Source organism: Gymnodraco acuticeps, unplaced genomic scaffold (assembly GCF_902827175.1).
Source record: "Gymnodraco acuticeps unplaced genomic scaffold, fGymAcu1.1, whole genome shotgun sequence".
Classification (NCBI taxonomy): domain Eukaryota; kingdom Metazoa; phylum Chordata; class Actinopteri; order Perciformes; family Bathydraconidae; genus Gymnodraco; species Gymnodraco acuticeps.
The window spans coordinates 589,822-611,250 of NW_022990502.1; positions in this window are offsets into that span (position 1 = coordinate 589,822).

The following is a 21,429-nucleotide window of genomic DNA, read 5'->3' on the forward strand; positions in this document are numbered from 1 at the left end:
ACAGAGCCTGGCTCAATAACCATGCTCTGTCGGTGGGTGCTTTAAGCTGGGTTATGATCAGTTACACCGAACGTGTTTATTATTAAATTGTTTAAAAGATAAAAAATAATGGTGATTATCATTTAGGACACTCGCGTATGATAATGTGTATTCAGTGAGTACACTAGTTCCACTTACTTTATTAAAAAAACGTTTGCATATTTGAAAATGTAGGTGCATATTTTAAAATGTGAACCCTGTTCATTAACTCCATTTTAATTTAACTCAAAAATATCAATTTTTCTATTGATGCCCCAACCCCAATCAACACAGAGCCCACCCCCATTATAATTCCCAACATAATGTGGAGGAAGTACTCAGATACTTTTGTAGCAGAAGTAAAAGTACTCATTATGCCTTAAGGCCCATTTTAGAATCATATATTCTTACTGGATGATCAGAGGTGAAAGAAGTACATTCTATTAATGTCAAAATACTCCATTACAAGGAGAAAGCCCTATATTCTTAAATAAAAGTAGGCTACAGATATTTTATCAAGAGAAGATGCAGTACTGAACAATCTGGTGCCACTAAATGTTTTTAAAGCTCGGTTGGATGCTAGTCAATCGGAAGCTATTGGTACCTGTTTATGTGGATAGTTATGTAAATGATGCTGTATGATGTCCTTTTGTTGTTCTATTTATGTTTTTATGTTTCATGTGGAACTACTTGAGCAGGTCTCCCTTGAAAAAGAGATCAATGATCTCAATGGGATTTATCTGTATAAATAAAGGTTTGAAATTAAATGAAATGAGTAGTAGCCTACTAAGTACTAATTCTGCAAAAATATCTTCCATATGCAATATATTATTACTAGGGCCGGGACTCGATTAAAAAAAGTAATCTAATTAATTAGAGGCTTTGTAATTAATTAATCGAAATTAATCGCATTTTTAATCAAATATAAATATTTGACCTGAGAACAGTGAGAAGCAATTTTTTTCACATGGATTTTAGTATACCATTAGGCGCATTCACACCGCAGTACTTTTCCCACAAAGGTTCATGAGAACTTAGTTCATGAGAACTCTTTGAACCTGGGGGTGGATTAGGCAAATGAAGCCGCTGACGTCACTTCTTCTTCTTCTGCTTTGGGTTTACTGGCAGGCCGCAAACCACTTCACGGCGTATACTGCCGCCTAAAGTCCCCGGCCGGAAGTCCCCGGAGTTGGGGACTGGCTTCAGTAGAAGCTGCTGGGAGTCCCAGCAGCTTCTACTGAAGCCTTCCGAGTAAATCGCCAGCACGCCGACACCTCCTCATCTCCACCGCTCCCATGTTTTATTTTGTGTTGCCATAAGTTAGTCTCTCTGCGTTTCTGCGCTGGGCTAATGCTAATAATGCTAATGCGAGGATAATAAAATGGCGGCTTCACAAAACTTTTTGGGAGTTTTACGGGGCGTGGTTTGCAATCCGCCCAGCCAATCAGAAATATAGCTCTTTTCTCACAAGAGAGCCGTACGAAAGTCCCTGCTCTCTAGCAGCTCTCTGCTCTCTAGCAGGGACTTTCGTGGGGGTAAAAAGGTTCTCATGAACTAATTTTAGTACCGGCTCTTTTTGGTGTGAATGCGATAAAAGAGGCTAACGTCCACGCTAGCTTCCACGCTAGCTGCTATATGTTTTGCATTGAGGTGATACTTGAGGCTTGATGTGCTGCGGTGATATGCGAATTCCTTTTTGCATAATTTGCACACAACCGTGCTCTTATCAACGCTTCCATCCGTCCGTTTTTTAAAACAACATTTCCCACTGTTGTTCACTGTGGTTTGTTGTTGTCTGAAGTCATGAACGTTAGTTGGTGCTCCAGTATAATCGGTACGCCTGAAACTCATCCAGTGAGAAACTCATCCAGTGAGAAACGTTCCGCGGTGCAAAAATAAGTGCGATTAAAATGCGTTAATTTTTTTAACGCGTTAATTTTTGTGTAATTAATTAATCTTAATTAACGCGTTAAAGTCCCGGCCCTAATTATTACTCTATCTTACATTATTAGATTGTGGAAATGTTATATGGGGCATTCTACCGAATTAGTACAAAGTGCGGTCCACAACAAGAAAAACTATTTAACAAAACAATTACGTATTCAGACATAGATATTTTTTTCATAGATATGTTATGGTCTATTTAAACATGAGGCATTACATTAGTGATAATCTTAAGGGTGGGGTAGGTAATTTTGGAGAAACCAGCTCGAGTGCGCTAGAAGTTGAAGATACACAGCCGGAACAAATCTCCCACTTCCTTATGTTAGTAATTCTTGAACCCTGAGAGCAGGACAGACTGAAGCTTATAAAAGTTAACAGCATTTAATTACACAAATGCGTTCGGTCAGCCGAGGTCAGGAGAAGAGATCGATTCTTGGCTTGCTCTTCCTGTTGTCATCCGAGGCAGAGCCCTAGAGAGATAAGAGTTACGACACTTTTTGATGTCGCCGCCAGCCGGTCACGTGGTTTATGTATGCCGGGATAGTTCAAAACGCACTTCCGTTGCAATGCTTCTCTATGGCAAAAACAGCACAAACATGGTCAAAATAGTCATAGATTAAACCAACGCTGTTATTTTTTAAAGATTGCTTTCATATTTACATGATGTGGTTACACTTTGTATGGATTGGCACTATTTATAAGTTTCGTTATTTAACGATATTTTGAGGGGAAAGTGTGGTAGCACAAGCAGGCTATGTTGCTGTTACTGCCAGGGCAGTCACGTCCGTAGTATAGTTGCGCTGCGCTGTCATGTTCTTCTATGGGACAGACAGACAGCAGCGATTGCGTTATTGAAAGGTAAATATATATATAAAAAAAACACACACACCCAAGTACTTTTTCAGCTGTAATTGCATTATTGCATACTTTTTATTGACAGTTTTGCATTTGGAGAGGCAGGGTGACAACGGAAAGCTTGGTAGCTTATTACTTAGATACATTTTTGGAGGGAAACGCTTGTGTTCATGTTAGCATGGGTAGCATGATCATGTTAAGACTATGAATATCATTTTACCACAACAGTGGATGAACAATTGATGTGTTTGAACAAGTGACGTGTGTTAGAACAAAACAAAGTCAAATGAATGAGAAGGAGAACAAAGAGGGTTAGGGTTCAACAGAAAAAGATTAATTCAGCCAAAAAACACAATTTTGATTAATCTAAAGTGTAAAACAATCTTCAACACAGACCAAATTAGTGCCTTGGACAACAAAACATATGGTGGGGCAAAGAAACGATAAATTAAATTGAGAGTGGGAGACTAAAAATGATTACTATGATAAATATTCAAACTATTTACAGAAGCTCCTGTTGAACCAGCAACAAAAACAGGTTTGTCAACAATAACGAGGCCACTTTGCCAGGGGGAGGTGATCCAGCGACGAGACAATAAAGCAATTCATATTAGGTTCTGTCGAGACACTACAGAATATAAAACCTTCCAAGCCATGACCTCTGCCTGAAATCAGGACCACTCAGAGGCAGTGGCGAGCCGTGACTTTTCTACCTAGGCCCTCTGACCCCACCCCCCTCTTCCCTCGAAAAAAAAAAAAAGAAAACGTTTTTACGTCACAGCCTATAGTATACTTCAGCGGAATATCAAAACAGCGGCCCGGGGTGCAAAACGCATCAATGACAGCGACCCTCTACCACACAAAACAACACCATTTATATAAACACCTATCATGACAGGACACCCACAGCCAAGTAACAATTACAAATGAATTAAGTCGATACGGCGGCCCACATTGAAAATCACTTTGACTTACCTTTGATGATCAAATCACCTAAACACAAAGTCCATCCTCCTGTCTTTTTGGATGAAGAACTTGATGGCGTCGTCATGCAGCTGATCCTTTGCTTTTAAAGCAATCAGCAATTCCTTCTCGATCGAAATTAAGGCCAAGTCTGACAGTCGGATTTGCCCAGTCGTGGACCTCGAGTAGCTTTTTATGCGCTTCAGCGCAGAGAAGGACCTCTCCACAGAGGCAGTGGACACAGGTATTGTCAGGATGATGCATGAGAGGGTGTACACCTGTTTCATGCTTTCACTCAGTCCTTTTTTGAGGAGAAACTGATGAATGTCGGCTGGGCTTTTCCCCAAAATGTCAGACATGCCGTACATCACGGCGAGTTCCGTGTGCAGTCGAGGCTGGTCGAAATATCCGCCATAGCTCTCCATCAAACTGTTCAAGGTAGCAGTTGGGAAATAGTTACAGTAATGACCGAACTGTTGCGGGTCCAGAAGGGCCAGGAATTCCAGCTTTTTGTGGTCACTGAAGCGGTTGGAAATCTGGGTTAGCAGGCTGTCAATTACGCTGCAGTGGAGCTCCCTGTACCGTGCACGAACGTCTCCTTGAGCTCCACGGCCGCGCGGAGGACCAACCAAAGCCTGGGTTTCATCGTAGACGCTGTCAAAGTTCCCCTTCTCCTGTTCAATTTGTCGCTGTAGCTGATCCACTCTGGCCAGGCAGAACTGCATATCAAAACCTTTGTTCTGAAGTATTTCAAAAACAACATCCGAGTAGGAGAAGATAGCGTGGAAGGTTTTCAACCAAAAGCTGAAATCGAAGCTGGTAAGGAGGGTGATGTATCCATCAGAGCAATGAACAGTTTCGTCATCAAACTCTGTGTGATGGTCTACGATGTGCTCGAACACCTACGAGAGTAATGCTTAGTTTAGAAAAAACAACTTATAGACCTCCAGTAAACACTAAGATTAGCTTTTCATTTAATGTAATACTAGCATAGTTATTTACCTTCATGTTTTTATGAGTGGGTAGTTTCCAACACTAAATTATTTCTTTATTATTGTTAATATTTCCATTACGTTCATTGTTATTATTATCTTACCTCTCTCAATTCCCTGGTCTTCTCTGCCACTGTGCACACCAAGCGAGAATGAAAGCACCAGCGAGTAGGAGCTGCCCGTGGAAGCCTATGCTGGCAAATATCATATAGCTTGGTGCGCTTTGCTGAGCGGCTGAAAAAGGTGGCCAAGCCAGAGAGGTGGGAGAAGAAGACCTTACACTCTCTTATCTTGGAAGCTCCCTTTGACAAGACGAGATTTAAGATGTGAGCATAGCAGTGAATGAAAAGGGCCTGTGGAATTGTTTCCTTAACTTTCGCTTGCACCCCATTCAATCCAGAGGCCATAACAGCTGCTCCATCGTAGCACTGTGCGACCACTTTGTCAATACAGCCACTCTCCCTCAGGAACTCCAGCAGCCGTGTAGCTATGGCCTCTGCTCGTTTGTCCTCTGTCACATCTTCGTACTTGAAGAAACGCTCTTTTATCCCATCGTCAGTGACATATCGAAGCACATATGACATCTGCGCCACGTTGCTAATGTCTGTCGTTTCATCCAACATGACCGCAACAAAAGGTGCCTTCCTCAGCTCCTCTTTCATGCTATCCGTCATTACACTAGCGACAGCGCTGACCAGGTCATTCTGAATCCTTGAAGATGTGCCGGTAAATACTGTTGATGTGGCGAGGTGTGTGTGCAGGTCGCTGTCATATTCTGCCACTAAATCCAGCAACTCTATGTAATTCCCCTTGTTTGATGAAGTTACACTCTCATCGTGACCTCGGAACGGCAACTCCTGCTTGCCCAAGTACACCACACAATTTATCAGGCGTTTCAAAATTCCTCGGTTCCTCTTCACCTTTTCATTATGAAGGATGACACCCCGGCGTTGTTGCTCATCCAGCTGGAGCTCTATCCTGGTGTCCCCAAATGTTTTAAGCCGAATAGTAGCTCTGAGGTGACCTGAAGCATTCTGATGGCGATGTGCTGATTTGGATACACTTCCTAAATCAGAATATCCATCTCTGGCCCATGACCCACTGTCCGCACCAAAAAGCAAGCAATCCCAGCAGTACAGCTTTTGTTCCCTGGTTGATCCGGTCATCCAGTTGTATCTGGCGTAATTGCCGATATTAAAATGCCTCTCGAACCGTTTGGTTTTTTGAACCAAATTAAGCTGTGGTGTTGGTCGCCCTTTGGTAATTAACTCCAATTTATCCGTGTAACTCATTCTTGAAAAAGACTCGGTTAGTAGTTTCGCAACGATGTCATCACTATCACTAACGTGAGCCATCGTGAATGAACGTATGCTAATTCCGCCTAGCTTGACCCGTTGATATATCACATGCATAAACTTGGCAGCGCAGCGGGCGGAACTTGTCATAAAGTCCGCGATAATAAAGCCCTCCCATTTAGAGGGAAGATATGATTGGTCAATTGTACTGTCACTTGACATTACTCTCTCGTTGTTTTACTATAGCGGGCCCTCTGTGAATCGCATAGAGGGCCAGACGAGCTTTTTTCATGTAACCCTTCACATTCAAACAGAAACTGAACAGGCAGATTCGAAGGATTTATTTCTTTGGAAATGTTATTTTAAATACAATTAAATCAAGTTTTTTCGGTAAAAATATAACACAAATAATATTTAAAAAATATATATTTAAAAAAAATAATATTTTTTAAAAATGTTTTTAAATATTATTTTTTAGAATATCTTAGGCCCTCACAGAGGGCCTAGAGGGCCCTGACGGCTCGCCACTGCTCAGAGGAGAATGCAGCACATCAAACTGGAGTCAGGAGTGTGAATAACACATTTTGGCCAAAACAAATGGTTTCTTACCAATACAGCAGTGTTTCTCAAACTTTTTCATACCAAGAACCACTTAACCAATAAAAAAATACTCGCGGACCACCTAACTCCACAAATATCCAAAAACACATTGTTTTTTACAAATCGCCTGAAAATGGTACAAACAAGTGGCCACATGTGTGATGAAGGTGTTGCGCTGGGCTATATCATGCAATCGAAAGTGAAACTTAAGCTCGCTCCATTGCGGAGATATTCCCGCGAGAATGCGGAAAACTTAAATTAATTAATTTATTTCAAATGTGACATTTTACCAATATACTCACGGACCACTAGGGGGCGCTCACGGACCACCAGTGGTCCGCGGACCACACTTTGAGAAGCACTGTACAGTGACTGAACAATGGACACCAAAAAGTGAAAAACAGAAGCATAATTGTGCGAACCACGGCGTCGTTGGGGGGGCGGGTCCAATGCAAATCCTGCCTTTTTCTGTTGCTAAATTACATCATTATGGTGTCTGTGGTTATTTAAACATTCCCTAATAAACGTAATTTCAGCGTCAATAAATGAGTGTTAAACCCAGTGTGTTTAGGGTACAACATCACGTCATTTCACCTTCAATTCACGGTTTGAAAACGTAGCATTTCGCCACATGCTAATGCTAACCGGAAGTGACGAAATTCACTAGCGGAAAACCGTAATTTTCGATTTTTAGAATAAAGGAGATATAAATTAAATATAGTGTATTTAATTCAAATTACGTCATATCAACATTGATTTTAATTAACACTTACAGAGCCCCTCCTCCAACACACACGAACGCACACATGACCAATGAGGGCACGAGATAAATTTGTGCACAGATGGAAGGCTGACAGGCATTAAAAAAATGTATCTGTCACCAATCATTTTAGCCAGGCCAGCTAAAATAACTGGATGGCCTATCCAGTTATTTTAGCCGGCCTGGCTAAAATGATTGGTCGTGCTTTTTACAGTATTACGGCTTCCACAGATGGATTTTTTTAATGGATTTTTTGTCAAAGCACTTAAGATATTCATTGCTATCGGGATGTTAAGAGCATTCCATGGAATATAACAAAAAGTGTATCTCGAGCCGGTTTCTCAAACTTACCTACCCCACCTTTAATATATACAAAAACATCATTTATAGGGTACATTCTATTGGGAAGTAGCTGTCCCCAACCCTGACATCTAAATTTCGGTACATTTTGTTCAATGGTGTATGTAGAAGATCTTTATGATTCAAACAGAAGTTGGAATATTTAGATTTATTGTGGGTTTAATTTTTTAACAAAAAAACTATACTCAAAAAATCATGTCCCCAGCTTTCATGTCACTACCGAAACACAAGAGGCGCTTTCACACCGGAGTACTTTTCCCCGTACTTTTCCCTTTTAGTTCCGATAGTTCCTGGGATTTTGCGTTCACATCACAAAGAGAACTTAGTTCATGAAAACGTTTCCCCCCTTTTCCTGCTGAGAGCATGTACTTTCCTGGGGAGAAAAAAAGTTCCAATGGCTGGGCGAATTGCAAACCACGCCCTGTAAAACTCTGAAAAGTGTTGTGAAGCCACCATTGTATTTGCTGGCATTAGCATTATTAGCATTAGCCCAGCGCACCAACGGAGAGAGACCAATGGTGCATTTCCACTACAGCGCGGAGCGCTGTTTAAGCGTGCCGTGCCCGGCCCGTTTTTGGTTGCGTTTCCACTAGGCGTAGTTCCGGCTAGAGCAGGGGTGGGAAAACTTTTAGGCTCGGGGGCCACCATGAGTTTTCAAATTTGACAGACGGGCCGGTACAGTAGCAGATGGATGGAGAGTGTTTGTGTGAACAAATACAAATTACAAGTAAAAGCCATTAGTGGGAACAGTGTTGTTGGTCACCCTTTTTTGCCAGTGCATCAAAGTTTGGTGTCAGTTTGGTTGTGGCAATTCTCAGGACAGATCTGAGGTGTTCATCAGTTAACTGGGATCTGTGGCGTGATTTGTTGATGTTCATCACGCTGAACGTCTGCTCACACACGTAGGTAAAGCCAAACAACACCAGCATCCTCTGTGCTATCCTCCTAATGTTTGGAGACTTGGCTTCGCTTAGTGAAGCATAAAACTCCTCCAGTTTGAGGGAGTTGAACTTCTCCTTTAAGACGGAGTCACATTGAAGATCAATCAGTTCCAATTGCAACTCCTGCGGCGCTGTTTCACAGTCTTGTGACAGGGGACATGACACCAGCTGAAGTGACTTTTCGATTTTTTCAAAATCAGAAAAGCGACGGCAGAATTCTCCTTGCAGGTCGTCCAGCGATTTGCTGTATTTCTTCACACGTCGAGGGGCCTCTTTCAGTGTTGCTAGTGTGGGGAAATGAGCGAATGATTTGTTTGACATTTGTCTTGAGAATAAAGTCAACTTGGCTTTGAAGGCTCTCACATTTGTGTACATTTCGTGCACAAATTGATCTTTTCCTTATAGCTTCGTGTTCAGCTCATTCATGTGTGTCAGTATGTCCACAGCAAAAGCGAAATCACAAAGCCAATCTGCGTCGCTCAGCTCTGGAAAATCGTCAGCTTTCCCGATTAACTCCAAAAATGAGCTAATCTCCCCTTTGAGCTACCACACTCGTTGACATACTTCCCTCAAACTTAACCAGCGGACATGAGAGTGATAAAGTAAGTCCTGGTGATCAGCATCCGTTTCCTCAAGGAACTTAATAAATTGACGATGCTGAAGTCCCCTCGCTCGTATACAGTTAACGAGTTTTACGACTGGCTTCACAACATGATCAAGTTGCAATACAGATTTACACAGGGCTTCCTGATGGATTATGCAGTGCAGGAAAATGACATCCAGCTCAGGGTTTTCCTCTTTCACCTTATCCTGGATTCTTTTCAGCAGCCCGACTTTTTTTCCTGTTAAGTTTGGCGATCCATCTGTGGTGACATTGGCAAGTTTACACCAAGGTAGCTTCAGCCTCTCGATGACACCAGACACACTGCCATACAAGTCCTCTCCCCGTGTTGTCCCCTTTAGAGATTCCATGGTCAAAAACTCCTCCGTTATCTCAAAATTGTCATTAATCCCTCTGATAAAAATTAAGAGCTGAGCGGTGTCTTTTACGTCGGTACTTTCGTCCAGTGCTAACGAATATAACTTAAATGACTCAGCTGTTTTGTTTAACTCGCTGGCCAAATCTTCGTCAATTAGTTCTACACGGCGAGTCACTGTCCTGCGTGAGAAAGTCATTTTTTCAAATTTGTTTTTGTTCTCTGGACACAAGACACCTGCTCTACCATGCATTCTTTCAAAAACTCCCCTTCGGAGAAAGGTTTGCTGGCCTTTGCTAATTTGAATGCTAGCAAATAACTTGCCTTGGTACTTGACTCTTGAATAGAAGTTTGTTGGAGAAAAATATTTTGCTGAGTCTTTAAATTGGCTGCCAACCTCTGAGCAGTAGCCGCCCGTTCTTGCGTTGAATGTTTGCTAGCATAGTTAGCATGCTTGGTGGAAAAGTGGCGGCTGATGTTGTATTCTTTGAATACCGCGACGGTTTCTTGGCAAATAAGACATACAGCCTTTGATCGCACTTCAGTGAAAAAATATTTCGCTGTCCACTCCTCTTTAAACACTCGGCACTCATTGTCGACTTTTCTTTTCTTTGGTCCACTCATTGTTAAATGCAGGTTCAAATGTGAATTAGGTTCAAAGGTGAATTATTGCGTCATCGTTTGCGTCATGACATAACGTGCCTTCGAAGTTCTTAAGACCCACACTGCATTTTACGTGGTTGATTTTCTCCGCAACACCGCTAATAACATCAATAGAGGACTGCGTTGGGTTGTTTTTAATCCTACGAAGCCAGATTAAATTAAATAACTACTTCTCCAGCCGTATACCTTTCTCCAGAGTGCCGTGGTGCATTGTTTATTAATGTGTTTCAGTGGCATTACCGCCCGCTGGAGCGCGGCTCGTCCACCGGAGATTATTCTCCCGTTAACTCCCAGCAGCGGCCGCTGGAAAGTGTTCACTGTCTGACTGTCACACAAGCAGCTGATAAATATTCACCATCCCCATCAGTGAATGTGTGTCAGTCTGAATTGACGCTGTTTGGCATCACAACGCTGTTATGAAAGTTTCTCTGGCATTCTACAGGTGATGTTAGCATAGCAACCGAAGCTAATCAGACTATATTGACTACTTGTTATCATATTGTGGCATAAGCCGGCAAATTTTACCGGCGTAGTTTTCGTTATGATTTTACTTGTGATGGCCACATGTAGCCCATTGATTCCATCCGATAGCTGCAATAATACAAAACAACAGGAAAACATCTGCCTCTTCACAATGGTCAATAACGGCGAACGGATGGTCATTAAAGTAAGGTAAAATAAACAGAATCACACTAAGCTGGTTAGTGTTGCCTGATTTTATATAAGTGTTTTTTATAAGTGTGTGGTCGCGTTTTAGTCGCTTTGCTCAGCGCTACTACTTGTTACAACTTGTATTCGCTGTACTCGCCATGATTGCTCAGGTTAATCTCGACCCCCTCCATTGTAAGGGTGACATATGCGGTTCTTAGATCTTCCCGGGTTGCCGAGTGGTCAATTGTGTCTAGAGTGCGCCATCTAGTGGAATAAACTGAAATTACGGGAATTGCAGGAAAAATGCAAAATTAATGCGGTCATTACTATAATTTGGACAATTTTGTACCAATATTCCGCGGGCTGGATTAAAAGGTCCAACGGGCCGTATGTGGCCCGCGGGCCTTAGTTTGCCCATGCCTGGGCTAGAGGGTACTGTTTCACAGTTGTTTGGCTCTCCAAAATCGAGGTTCTTTCCGGGCCAACAACCGGGCTGAGTATGCTAACAATACTACAACAAAATGAACATATTTTACCGTGATTTAATTGTAATACACGTTTCAAAATGATGCCGAAGTAACAACATACTGATACCGGTTAGTAAAAACCATGAATTAATGCTTTGACAAGTCTGCAGAAAAGACGACAAGCGAAAAACCTTTTAAAATGCGTGTTTTCTGAATGGAGATTGGCTAAGCTAACGTTGTATATGCTCCGACCGTCCACACTCACAACAACGGCCTATACAGACATAAATAAACCAGCGACTGTATTCGCCATGACACAGAAAGTCTGTGGTTTGTACTTGTTTAACTTTTGTCTAAATGATAAATGTTAATTATTTGTTGTATTAAGAGTGATATTTAATTATTGTTGTGACCAGTCGGAACCTGACTTGCACGATTTTTGCACGTGCATTGGTGTGATTACGGAGCCAGAACGCAATGCATGTTTACTTGCGTGCGCCGTGTGTTTGTTTTATAAAAAAATGGCGTAACAAATTAAGTTGTTTGACGGGTAAAAAGTTCGGCCAACCCGTCAACATCTCAAACAAATGTTCAAAGTGATTCAACTGATAAAGCGCAAGGTGAACCCGAACGAAAAGCAAAGAGGAAATGGGTAAAGTCTTGGGAGGCAAAACATTCTGCTCCGTTGTCCATCCACAGGACATAGGGTTGGCAGGACCCTCGGCAGAACAGTAGTCGGCGGGGCCTCCAACGGCACAGGACATAGGGTTGGCAGGACCCCCGGCAGAAGAGTAGTCGGCGGGACCCCCAACGGGACAGGATATAGGGTTGGCAGGACCCCCGGCGGAACCTCCAACGGCACAGGACATAGGGTTGGCAGGACCCCCGGCAGGAGAGTAGTCGGCGGGACCCCCAACGGGACAGGACATAGGGTTGGCAGGACCCCCGGCAGAAGAGTAGTCGGCGGGACCCCCAACGGGACAGGACATAGGGTTGGCAGGACCCCCGGCAGAAGAGTTGTCGGCGGGACACCTAACGGGACAGGAAATAGGGTTGGCAGGACCCCCGGCAGAAGAGTAGTCGACGGGACCCCCAACGGGACAGGACATAGGGTTGGCAGGACCCCCGGCAGAAGAGTTGTCGGTGGGACCCCCAACGGGACAGGACATGGAGTAGGGACTTGAGTAGGGAGAGGGGACTGGAGAGGGGACTCGAGATGGAACTCGAGATGGAACTCGAGAGGTGACTCGAGAGGAGACTCGAGAGGTGACTCGAGAGGTAACTCGAGAAGGGACTCGAGAGAGGACTTGAGACGGTCGGTTCGCCGACAGAACACAGGGGGACACGGGGAGCTGGCGTCGGCCGGAGAGCCAACAGGAGACGAGGGGCTGGAGTCGGCCGGTACGCCGTCAGGACGCGGGAGCTGGCATCGGCCGGAGAGCCAGTACTGGAGCCGAAACTGGAGTCTGGACCAAGGCTACTGGGGCCGGTACTGAAGCCGGAACCATGGCTGCTGGGGCCGGTTCTGGAGCCGGAACCATGGCTGTTGGGCACGGAACAGATGCCTGGACCCTGGCTGTGTGAGCCGGGTAATGGAGCACGGAGGCATGGCAGTGTGGGCCGGTACTGGTGAACGGATCCATGGCCTTGTGGGCCGGTTCTGGAGCCGAAACCATGGCTGCTGGGGCCAGAACTGATGCTGGAACCATGGCTGTGTGGGCCGGTTCTGGAGCCGGAACCATGGCTGTGTGGGCCGGTACTGTAGCAGGTACCATGGCTGCTGGGCACGGAACCGGAACACGGAACCATGGCTGTGTGGGCCGGTACTGGAGCCGGAACCATGGCTGCTGGGCACGGAACAGATGCCTGGACCCTGGCTGTGTGAGCCGGGTAATGGAGCTCGGAGGCATGGCAGTGTGGGCCGGTACTGGTGAACGGATCCATGGCCTTGTGGGCCGGTTCTGGAGCCGAAACCATGGCTGCTGGGGCCAGAACTGATGCTGGAACCATGGCTGTGTGGGCCGGTTCTGGAGCCGGAACCATGGCTGTGTGGGCCGGTACTGTAGCAGGTACCATGGCTGCTGGGCACGGAACCGGAACACGGAACCATGGCTGTGTGGGATGGTACTGGAGCACGGTACCATGGCTGTGTGGGCCGGCACTGGAGCACGGAACCATGGCTGTGTGGGCCGGTACTGGAGCCGGAACCATGGCTGCTGGGGCTCAGGCTGGTAGCCTGGACCTGGGTCTCCTTCTCTTAGGAGCCTTTTGGAGGCTCCGGGGACCTCCAAAAGCCAGACGAGACCCATCAAAAGCGTTCTCGAAAGAAGCTATGTTGGGAACTGTGGCAGGCAGGGGGCTAGCATGCCTGGGGCTAGCATACCTGGTGCTAGCATGCCTGGGGCTAGCAGGCCGAGAAACGCATGTCTGGAGGAAGTCCATAATCCAGCCAGGTAAGAACTTCACTAACCCTGGTTTCTCTGTTGCTTTCTGGTACGCCTCTGCCAGGGCAGCCCTCTTTTGCTCCGCACTGGTTGCTCCCCTCCATTTACCATAGCTGCAAGCCAGCAAGTAGGTAAATGCATACAACTCCACTTCAAATGGATCATCTGCTGGGTTCATTCTGTCAGGGTTGGGGAAAAATAGGACCCAAATGCAGATTGAGGAGGGAAGCAGGTTTCAAAATGAAACAAAAGGCGAGCTTTATTTACAAAAGCTGAAAAAACATGAATCCATGAACAGGTACTGTAGCACGAGGTAGCATCTAAACTAAATGTGACCAACATGAAGGGAGACATGAAAGACAAACAATGAACCAACACCGAACACAGGAAGAGACAAGACTAAATACAGGGAGGGGTAATCACGAGACGAGAAACCGCCGGGCAGGGAAGGAAAAACACGAGGGCAACAGGTGAACACAATCAGACACACCAGGGAAACTAACGACAGGGAGGAAGACAAGACACAGGGAGAACAGAATTGCAAAATAAAACCATGACAAGACAGACCAAACTACAACCGTGACATAAAACTAAGATCATGACTGTTAGAGTTTATTGAAGGATAAAAGTGTTTTCATAATGTGTTTTCATAACTGTGTTTTCATAATGTATTCTCATTGCTGTGTTACAAGGAGCATTATGGAGGAACAGAGAATAGTCTGTTCCGTGGACCATACACACACACACACACACACACACACCCACATGACTGAGAGTCACAAGATTCACACTAACAAATAAGGCGTTGGTCAACACCACATGATTGTCATGTTACTGTATTGTTGAAATAAAAGAATGCACTGGGAGAAGGCGAGGGAGTTGGTTAAGGAGTTGACATGACATGTCACTCGCTGATTCTCCTTGCAGCAAGTAAACTTGAAACATGAGTACTGTTATCTCTGTTCACTGGGTTCTGGTTATTGAACGAGCTGGGGTTTACTCTTACAAAGTAATATAGATACCTCACATTAATTGGTCCTTCGAGCCGGAATCCAATACATCGTGACGGGATGGAGGAGGGAAAAGACACGCCGCAAGTCTGTCGACAGCCGGGATCATCAGCCGACCCCGAGAAAGACCCGGCACGCAGAATTCGTGGCCGGGCCGGTGCTTATATGTCCAACCTCCCTCATCCTAGGCACGATTGACGGAATCCAACCGGACCAGTGACCACAGATAACGGGTAAGATAAAAAGTTGATATACACGGTTACTCCGCCATTTAAGGAGGTTGATAAAAAGTTGATATACACGGTTACTCCGCCATTAAGGAGGTTGATAAAACGTTGATAGAGAAAGGCTACTCCGCCATTAAGGAGGTTGATAAAACGTTGATAGAGAAAGGCTACTCCGCCATTAAGGAGGTTGATAAAACGTTGATAGAGAAAGGCTACTCCGCCATTAAGGAGGTTGATAAAACGTTGATAGAGAAAGGCTACTCCGCCATTAAGGAGGTTGATAAAACGTTGATAGAGAAAGGCTACTCCGCCTAGGAGGAGGATCGACGTGCCTTTGGGTACACTTATGAGTGATTGAGTGAAAGCAGTGTGTAAAGGTGTCACCAGTGTAATCAGCGCACAGAGTGGAAACCTAACGGTGATAACACAAACTCTGTGGTCTGTTGAAGTACACTAGTGGTGAATTAGGAATTAGGTTCTGACCGGCACGTTGTCCAGTAGGAACACCAAGCTAGAATCATGGGGTCCAATGGGAGTAAGCCTGCCGCTACAGGGGACATGAGATATATGGAAATATTGTCACGATCTGTCTGTGTTGTTGTTTTGTCTTGTCTTTTTCTATCTTTGGGTTTCCTGTTTTATTTTGTAAATTGTTCACCCCCGTTTCCTGCCTGTTGCTTTCTGTCTGTTTTCCCTCCCTGATTACCCGATTGTGTTCACCTGGTGCCTCTGTGTTTTCTCCTCCCTCCTCACCTGTGTCTTGTTTGTGTGATTAGTCTTGTGTGTATTTAAGTTCTGGTTTTTCTGTCTGTCTTTGTCGGTTCGTCTTTTGTTGTTGACTGTGTTCACCGGTGAGTGTTCTGTCTGTCCAAGTTATATTTCACTATCCTTGAAATAAAGGTATTATCAGTTTATCTGCATTTGGGTCCTGCTTCCTTCGCTCTACCGTGACAGAACGAACCGACCAAGAAATGGACCCAGCAGATGATCCATTTGAGGTGGAACTACAACATTTTTCCTTTTATTTGGCTTGCTGCTATGATTGGTGGAAGGGAGCGTCCAGTGTTCGGCAGAGGGAGGCCCTCCTGGTAGAGGCGCACCGGTTGGCTATGGAGAAACCAGACTTGGTGAAGTTCTTACCTGGCTGGATTTTGGACTTCCTCTGGGTGTGTGATTTCCAGCCTGCTGAATACAACCGTCTCTGTGTGTTCCGTCTGGAGTCAACCAGTGCTTCTGCCCCAGTTCCTGCTCCTGTCCAGGAGTTGTTTTCTGGAACTCGTCTGGCTTTTGGAGGTCCACGGAGCCTTCAGGCGGCTACTAGGAGAAGGAGTCGCAAGTCCAGGCTAGCAGCCCGAGCCCCAAGAGCCATGATTCCGGTCCCAGTTCTGGCCTCAGCGGCCATGGTTCCAGACCCAGCTCTTGCCCCAGCTGCCATAGTCCCATCTCAAGTCCCTTCTCTAGTCCCTTCCCAAGTCCCTCCTCAGGTCACTTCTCTAGTCCCTTCTCTAGTCCTTTCTCAAGTCCTTTCTCAAGTCTCTCCTCTAGTCCCATCTCTAGTCCCATCTCCAGTCCCTCCTTTAGTCCCTTCCCTAGTCCCTTCTCAAATCCCAACTCTAGTCCCATCTCAAGTTCCCTCTCCAGTCCCTACTGAAGTGCCGTTGGAGGTTCCGGCTTCAGTACCGGCCCACACAGCAATGATCCAGGCTTCAGCTCCGGACTTTACAGCCATGTTTCCGGCTCCAGAACCGGACCTTACAGCCATGTTTCCGGCTTCAGAACCGGACCTTACAGCCATGTTTCCTGCTCTAGAACAGGACCTTACAGCCATGATTCCGGCTCCAGAACCGGACCTTACAGCCATGTTTCCGGCTCCAGAGCCGGCCCATTCAGCCATGTTTCCGGCTCTAGAACAGGACCTTACAGCCATGATTCCGGCTCCAGAACTGGACCTTACAGCCATGTTTCCGGCTCCAGAACAGGACCTTACAGCCATGATTCTGGCTTCCATTCCGACCCCCGCAGCCATGGTTCCGGCCCCAGCAGCCATGGTTCCGGCTTCAGTACCGTCCCCGGAAGCCATGGGCTCGACTCCAGTTTCGGCTACAGGGATGGCTCCTCAGCCGACGCCAGCTCCCCGAGTCTTGTCGGCGTACCGGCCGACTCCAGCACCTCGTCTTCTGCTGGCTCCCCAGCCGACGCCAGCTCCCCGAGTCTTGTCGGTGTACCGGCCGACTCCAGCACCTCGTCTTCTGCTGGCTCCCCAGCCGATGCCAGCTCCCCGAGTCTTGTCGGCGTACCGGCCGACTCCAGCACCTCGTCTCCTGCTGGCTCCCCAGACGACGCCAGCTCCTTGTCCTGTCTCGTTGGAGGTCCCGCCGACTACTCTCCTGCCGGGGGTCCTGCCAACCCTTTGTCCTGTGCCGTTGGAGGCCCCGCCGACTACTCTCCTGCCGGGGGTCCTGCCAATCCTATGTCCTGTGCCGTTGGAGGCCCCGCCGACTAATCTCCTGCCGGGGGTCCTGCCGACTACTCTCCTGCCGGGGGTCCTGCCAACCCTTTGTCCTGTCCCGTTGGAGGGCCCGCCGTCTATTCTCCTGCCGGGGGTCCTGCGAATCCTATGTCCTGTGCCGTTGAAGGCCCCTCCGACTACTCTCCTGCCGGGGGTCCTGCCAACCCTTTGTCCTGTGCTGTTGGAGGTCCCGCCGACTACTCTCCTGCCGGGGGTCCTGCCAATCCTATGTACTGTGCCGTTGGAGGCCCCGCCGACTGCTCTCCTGCCGGGGATCCTGCAAATCCCGTGTCCTGGTCCTCTTCCGTGGGGGATCCTGCCGAGGCCTGTCCCACCAGCTCCGACACCGGGTCCTGCCCGGTCTCCGGCACTGTCCCGTCAGCGCCTTCCTGCCCGGCCTCCGGAGCTCTCTGGTCTTCGCCCTCAAGCCCGGCCCTCTGTGAGCCGCGGTCTTCGCCCTCGATCCCGGCCCTCTGTGAGCCGCAGTCTTCACCCTCGAGCCCGGCCCCCTGAGAGCCGCGGTCTTCGCCCTCGAGCCCGGCCCCCTGACTCTTCCTGCCGCGGTCCTCGCCCTCGGGCCCGGCCCCCTGACTTTTCCGGCCGCAGTCCTCGCCCTCATACTCGGCCCCCTGAGTTCGCCCGCGGTGGCCTTCGCCCCTCCATAACCCCCATTTTGGACTCTGCCTTGCCCCCGGGCCGTCCTCCCTTTATATTGCTTTGCTATTATATTAAACTGCGCACACTCGCGCAGACTATCCTATACTCTGTGAGACCTGTGTCTATATTTTATTGTATCTGATGTTTGTTTGAGGCCTCGAATAAACATCACCAGAAAGACAACTCTGTTGGATTCACCATTTATTTGTTTTCTGACTTGTACTCTACAGTATTGGGGTTTTTAGATTTCCATAACAATGGTGACAATAATAAATGAACACTTCCATACATACAACTACATTACATTTTCTAAGAACTTTTGTAGAGCCTGTGTAGTATGTTGCAGACACAATGCTCAAGGCAATGAGCGACCACAGAGAGGAAAGTTCCCTCCACCAACATACCCGTTTCAACACATGCATATGGACTTCATCGAACTAACACCATGCCAAGGGTACAAATACTGTTATGATATGTCCGTTTTCAAAGTGGGTTGAAATATTCACAGCAAAACATGCAGACGCTATTACCGTAGCAAAAGCCATATGCAAGACAATAATACCAAACAGAGGTATTCCAGAGAAACTGTACAGTGATAATGGATCCCATTTTGTAAATCAGGTTATTACCAAACTGTCCGAACATATGGATAACATTAAAAAACCATTGTGCATATCATCCACAGAGTGCAGGCTTAGTGGAAAGAACAAACGGAACAGTAAAGTTAAGACTAAGGAAAACAATGGAAGAAACAGGAAGACCATGGGTGGAATGTGTGTCTCTAGTAGAAACATGCATGATAATCACGCCCACGGCAAAAGGGTTGTCTCCCTTTGAGATCATAACAGGAAGGCAATTCAGACTACCAATCACAGACGAGGTGAGGGAGGAGGATGATGCTGAGGCAGAGACTACATTAACTGAATGGATGAGCAGACTCTTCAGAAGCAATGAGATAGCTCGAACAAATAACTTGCCAGACATTTCTACTCCCTTACAGGATACTCGAGTGCAGACTGGTGACCAGGTCCTCGTGAAGGTGATTAAGAGGAAGCATTGGCACTGTCCACGGTGGGACGGTCCCTACATGGTACTGCTGACAACACCGACTGCACTAAAAATCGCCGAAAGAACTACGTGGATACATCAGAGCCACTGCAAAAAGATAATACCTCTCCAACTTAACGACGGATAAGTGGTGGAAGTCCGGCTACAAAGGGCGGTGTTTCATTAGGAAATACTGGTCTCAACCCCGGTGAAGAAAACAACAGAACCACTATCACAAATAGACTATGTTGGGAAAGGTGTTGTGTGTAGTGACCCTGCTGGGTCTGACGCTAATGACAATAAAGACACTGTAACCAGCTAGTAATTATGAAAAACAGGAGGGAATGTTAGAGTTTATTGAAGGATAAAAGTGTTTTCATAATGTGTTTTCATAACTGTGTTTTCATAATATATTCTCATTGCTGTGTTACAAGGAGCATTATGGAGGAACAGAGAATAGTCTGTTCCGTGGACCATACACACACACACACACACACACACACCCACATGACTGAGAGTCACAAGATTCACACTAACAAATAAGGCGTTGGTCAACACCACATGATTGTCATGTTACTGTATTGTTGAAATAAAAAGAATGCACTGGGAGAAGGCGAGGGGAGTTGGTTAAGGAGTTGACATGACATGTCACTCGCTGATTCTCCTTGCAGCAAGTAAACTTGAAACATGAGTACTGTTATCTTTGTTCACTGGGTTCTGGTTATTGAACCGAGCTGGGGTTTACCCTTACAAAGTAATATAGAAATACCCCACAATGACACATAGCCGCTCGCGGGGGTTTAATCTGCGCGCCAGGGTAGCTTGTTTTGCGCGCTAGAATATTGACCCAATTCTGGCTCCATAAAAAACTGTTATGATAATGACCTTACATGTGTACATATATTTGTTTCTTTGTGGGGGGTCCCCAAACTGTTTTAAAGATCCCATGTCATGGCCATTTCTACTGATCATATTTCCATTGTTGAGGTCTACTAGAATAGATTTAAATTGTGCAATTTTCCATAATAACATTGGTTCCTCATACAGCATCTCTGTATAGTATGTGTATTGACCAGGTATTCACTCTCTGTCCTAAACGGCTTGTTGGAGCTCTTGCCCCCCCCCCCCCCCCCCCACTCCCTGTGAGCCTAGTGTGCTCTGATTGGTCGGGACGTTGCAAGGCTCGTTGCGAGGCTCGTTGCGAGGCTCGTTGTGACTGCGAGCTGCTGCTGCGAGGAGCGGACAGGTTTCCGGGTCGGCGATACAGCGAGAACAAGCGAAACTCATCTTGAGCACACACAAACACTCACAGCCGAAGTAAAAACAATAAGTGTGGCTTGATATTGAGTAAGAAAAAGGCTTATAATGCTTGGAGAATGGGTCTGCGGAGAGCATTTCTCCGCGATCCCAACTCGTCTATTACCAGCATTCAGGGAGCTCTATGCACGTCATTGGGGACTCCCTGTTAGTTAGCCAAGGGATCCAGATGCCTGTACTACGAAGCCGGTTCAACATAACCTGGATATGTTTGAGTTAGCCGGTTGGCCTAATCCAAAACATACGCGCTCTCGCTAAGCGGTCCTACGACGCTGGTTATCAAGTGGATCGCTCAAGCCAGCCGTGTCCTATAGTTAGGTGCGCGTTCACATGAAAGGGGTAGTATTTAGAGCATTCGACCAATCACAAACATGGACAAGCATACTGACAGCGCAGCGTGTCACACTTCCTGAATGAAAAGTCAACTATAATATTAGACATATGAAGAAGTTAAACTTTAAAAATCCATGACTTAAACACTTTATCCAGGATAAAAGCCACATAGCTGCACCTGCAAGCACAGCTGGTAAAAGAAAAAGCGTTTGAATGCGTACATTCACGGAGCGTCCACACAACAGCGTGCGTTGACGCTTGGAGGTGGGCGTATCTGAAGCTTGGAGATTTTTTGCGAGCAACGCGACCAACAACCAATCACATGAATCTCCCGCCCCCGACATACAAAGCAATAGCAATGTTAAAACGAAGTAAACTGGATATAAAATCCCCAAACAG